Below are 5,167 nucleotides of genomic sequence, written 5' to 3'. Positions count from 1 at the left end.
GTGCTCCGGAGGGTTTTGCTCAACATCTCTATTACTTTCCAGTCAGTGCACCTTGGCATAGGCTCTTTCCTTCTCTAGGAATACTCTCCCTTCTCCTTGCCACCTAACCTTTTTCCAGATTTAGTCTTTAATTATTCCTTGCAGACTAGAATAGTGGTCAAGTGTACAGACCCTGGAGACAGAATGTTTGCACTGCCATGTACCCGCTGAGTGACTTCTCCGTGCCTGGAGGCTCTGAGACCTAGAGGGGGAAGGGAAGGTTGTCATCTCCTCTCTCCATTGCTGGGTCCAGCAGGCTCTCACAAATGCACTGTAGTTTTCCGGGTGCTGTCAGACTTTATTATTACAGCTTATCAAGGGGTCAGAGGTCAGAGTTTTAGTAGCAAGGGAACAGAGACTAGGTCATCAGATCAGTTGGTGTTCTATGTGGGAAAGTATCATTTGTCCAAATACTGGCTTTTAATAGGACCGCATCTGAAAGGTTACTCTCTTTTGAAAAGGGTTTTGCTCTTAGTTAATATCTCAGACTGCCAGTGTCCCCTGGTCCATCTGGCTGGATAGAATCATTTCTTTTTTTGAAATGGTTTGGAATTGTGTTTCAGTCTTGGCTACCTTAATGGTTAGCTAATTAAGTAAACCTTTGCTAAGGTCCTGTGACATGTCCAGCACACATGTGTTGATAGATCCTGCAAGCTACACGATGAGTATAAAAATGGAGGCAAAGTATTTTGGAGCTTGGGTCCAGAAGGGCAGATGTCATGGGTCAAATTCTGTCCACCCCAAAAATGTCAAAGTCCTAATTCCTGGTACCTGCGAATGTGACCTTATTTGGAAATGGGGTCTCTGCTGATGATTAAGTTATTATGTGGTCATTAGAGTGGGTCCTACTCCAATATGACTCTGTCCTTATAAAAGTCTGAACATAGAGGTAGACACGCACAAGGGGACAATGTCACAGGAAGAGGAAGGCAGAGACCAGGTTGATGTGTCTACAAGCCAAGAAACAGCAGTGATCACCAGCAACACCAGAAGCCAGGGAGGAGGCCTAGGATAGATTCTCCCTCACATACCTCAGAAGGAACCAACCATGTTGACCCCTGGAGCTCAGACTTCCGCACTCCACAACTGAGACAAATTTCTGTTGTTTGAATCACTTGGTTTGCACTACTTGGTTATGGCACCTAAGAAATAATAAGTAAGGCCTCATACAGACCCAGCAAACCCTTATGCAAAGTGGTAGGTGTTAATTACCCTGTGGAATTCAGTGTTCCAAGAGCAGGTGAAAGAACAGGTGACACCCAGGAAGGCTTCCTGGAGGAGGTGGCACTCTGCTGTGCTTCCAAAGATGAGTACGATGGAGATCTGTAGAGATGAAGTGTGGAGTTGAGTGGAAGATATCAGGGCTAAGGATGTGGGTGACAGGACTTTTCAGTCTGGTTTATCTGATGGAATTGCCTTCCTCTGAAGTTATTTGTTGAATTAGGTGACAGTGCCTCATCCAAAAAGAAACTGCCCTTTCCTTCCGGCAACCCCCGCCCCCCACCAGTGAATTCCTTGATACGAGCTAACTCAGTCTTCCCCTGGGAGTTTTTGACTTGAGAAAGCATCCAGTTCAACAGAAAGGTGAGAGTATGCGCATGTATTTCAGGGCTTGAATTCATGGAGTTGCTGGTTCATCTGGAAATTTCACCTCCGGTGGGATGGTTGGAGATTAGTGCTAATGAGGGACCAGGTTCCTCAGTGGAACATTTCACTGGCACACAGTGGCCAGCAACAACAACATCCCAGGCTGGCAATTCTAGGACAGAAGATTCCGAAGAGATGTCTGGACGCTTGCTTGTTTGGAATGAGTAAGTGTGAAATCATTGCATCCCGGGGGTGGGGGTCAAGGGATTCTCATCACAACACTAAAAACCAGAGTCAATACTGCTTCGTTGATTGTGACCAGTGGACCACATTAACGTATGAAGTTGATGGCTGGGAGGCTGGCTGGGGGGGACATGAAAACTCTGCAATGTCTCCCCTACTTCTCTCTAAATGAATCTGTTCTGAGATCTAAAGTTCATCCAAAAAGCCAAGGGGCACCTAGACTGTCTTCCCCTCCCCACCTTTCTCCCGCAGCCATGCTTTCCCCGAGCCCCGCTCCCTTGGCCGTGGGTTTGGTGATTTCTGACGCATCCTGGTAATTTTATGTGTCCTTGAAGGCTCTGTTGGTGTGAGTTCCCCACACGCCCGCCGGTACCAGCTGTGTGCACGTGTTGGTGGCGTGTCTGTAAGTTACGTTGATGTGTAACTGCGTATTTGTCTGCAACAATGTATGTGCTGGGCCCGTGTCGTTATATGCACGCAGATAGGCGTTCCCACGTGCAGGAGTGCATGGGGCGTGGGGTGTACTGTGGGGGTCTTAGTGTCGTACCCCTGCTGTGTGCCGGGGTGGAGGCTAGTCTTGTGTGTGTTGTTACATGAAACTTGTGTGTTCCCTGTGTCTATGTGCAGGGGTGTGTGTGTGTGTGTGTGTGTGTGCATGTATGCATGCATGCATGCGTGTGTGTACATGTGTATGTATGTGCGTGCATGTACGTGTGCATGTGTGTGTGTGCACGTGCGCGTGTGATCACGTTAGGAGGTGTTAGTCCACCTTCACCTTAGATCATGGTCTTTGAAGCACCACATTTTCCAGATTGTTCCAACCTTCACCCAAACTGAAAATTGCAACTTCATCTTTCTCCCTCTTGTCCGCCTTTTGAGCTGCTGCGTTCCTTTTTCCCCCTTTCCTGTCCATGACATTATCCAAACCCTCAATGAGGGAAAGAGGAAATTAAGAAAAAAAAAAAGGCCTCTCTGGCAACCAAAATACCTTTAAGTGTAGCATAATTACCACTGCTCTGCCCCTTTTCCCTCCCCTGCTGGGACAATTCCACAAACCCTACAACATACACTTAAATCTTCAACTTCTCAGAGACACTACACGCAGATGGGAAAGATTTGATTAAAATTACAGTGCTTTAGGTTCAATTTCACCTATTAAGAAAAAAAAGCGCAGATGGGGTGCTGGACTTTTTTTTCCCTTCCCAGAAACAAGTAGGCCACAGTAATTACTCAGGGGCCCGCTGTGCGCCCTCAGAAGCCCCCCTGGTGGTATTTTCCTGCTACCTGTCTTTGTAGAGATGTTGACATCAACACGAACGATAACTATGCCAGTGCGGAGGAGGCTGAGCTCTTTCTTCCTCTCTCTCTTCTTTCTCCTTTCCTCCCTTCCTTCTTTCCTTCCTTCTTTCCTTTTTTTCAAAAAAAGTATTTATTTATTTTGCGGTACGCGGGCCTCTCACTGCTGTGGCCTCTCCCATTGCGGAGCACAGGCTCCGGACGCGCAGGCTCAGCGGCCATGGCTCACGGGCCCAGCCGCTCCGCGGCATGTGGGATCTTCCCGGATCGGGGCACGAACCCGCGTCCCCTGCATCGGCAGGCGGACTCTCAACCACTGCGCCACCAGGGAAAGCCCCCTTCCTTCCTTTTTAAAAAAGTTCTTTTCTTGTTGGTTTTTTGAAAGTCTTCCCAAAGCAAAGGGCAGGAGGAGGGAAAAGCCAGTGCCTCCCCCGTCTGCATGTTACATGCATCTCTGTGAGCTGGTGATGCGCTCATGCATCCCAGTACCTTCCTCTCCATCTGGGGCTGCTCCCTGAAAGGGGGTGGCTGCGGAGCCTCCCCTAACCTCAGGGCTGCAGTGCCCACTTCCTACAGGAAGCCCTCCTGAGAGCCCCTCACTCCCTCCTGGGAAGCCCTCAGAGCTTTCCCTGTTCCTGGGGGTTGGCGGGGTAGCGCTCTCTGTTATTTGCTGTTGCCGTTATGTCAGAGCACATCTTCCCTCTGCTCTGGCCTGAGAGCTTTGGGCCTTTGAGAGCTTTTTGGGACAAGACTGTGACTTGTTCACTTTGGAAGCCCTGCATCCTTTGCACACGGCGGGGCTCGGCGGGGTGACTTTAATGAGGTGCAATCGTCACATTGTCTGGGGCAATTTTAGGGGCCCACAGAAATATTTTAATATTCATTTATTTTAAAATGAAAAGAAAAAATAATGACTAATACAATTAATAACACAACATTATACCAACACGGACAAAATATATCTTAAAATATGTTTTTATGGAGGAAGGGGCTCAAGGGGGCCCAAGTGCCCACAGCCCACGAATGTTGCATGTGGCCCTGGTGCTCAGTGGTCCTGTGGCCTGGCTGTGTAAACCACACCTCCCCTACCCGCTTCTAGGGTCATCTTCCAGAGCAGGCATTGCTGCCAGTCAGGGACCTCTGTCCAGGCCTCAGAACCTTTCTGTACACAGACCCAGCCCAGCAGGGTTGGTAGATCAGGGTTAGGGTGAGTTCACAACTTTGGGCCTCTCAGGACTCATTGTTCCATTACTTCATCTATTCACTCAGGCCAGCTCTGTTTGGTATCGCACTTGAAGGTCAGTATGAGGTGGGGTGTCCCCAGGTGTGGAGTCAGAGTATGCTTATTCCAGGCCTGGGGCTGTGATTCATTGGCTGGTGATCTTGGGGCTGGCACTCAGTTTCCTCATGTGTCAAATGGGCAGCATCGGTTCTGCCAGTGTTTCACTCCGGGTTACTCTGTAGCCCAGTGGGTTAAGTCTGGGAAGGCCCTGGCTCATAAGAGGCACTCACTCAGTGCCATGGCGATGGTTTAATGTTTTGTCAAAATGCAAACAGTGGAGACAATTCACATAAAAATGGGGGAGAGGTTCAGAAAACAGGACCTAAGAGGAATGTGGTCACCCACACCTGGCGCAGGTACCACTCTGGCTGGAACCAATGGGGTCCAAACAACCTTTCAACTGATTGTGGATCTTCTTTCCAATGACCTTGCTAAGCAGTTGCCCATTCAGTGCTTGAATACTCTTACTGATGAGGAACTCACTTCTTGATTGTGTTGCCTTCCCAGTTAAAGCTCTGAAAAGATGAAAAACTTGATTTGTATCCCTGAAAGATAAGGGAAGGGGGATAAACTTGGTTGGAAGGCTTTGAGCTCTGTGTACCTCAGACAGGGCACCTGAGAGTTCTCAGGCAAACAGCAAATAGAAATGTCAATTTGAGTCACGAATGACTCTCTTCTGCACTGGGAAAAGCAGAGCTGTCTTTGAACCACGAAGGAGCA

This window comes from Delphinus delphis, chromosome 2 (genome assembly GCF_949987515.2).
Source record: "Delphinus delphis chromosome 2, mDelDel1.2, whole genome shotgun sequence".
NCBI classification, from domain to species: Eukaryota; Metazoa; Chordata; class Mammalia; order Artiodactyla; family Delphinidae; genus Delphinus; species Delphinus delphis.
This window is presented reverse-complemented; position numbering follows the sequence as displayed.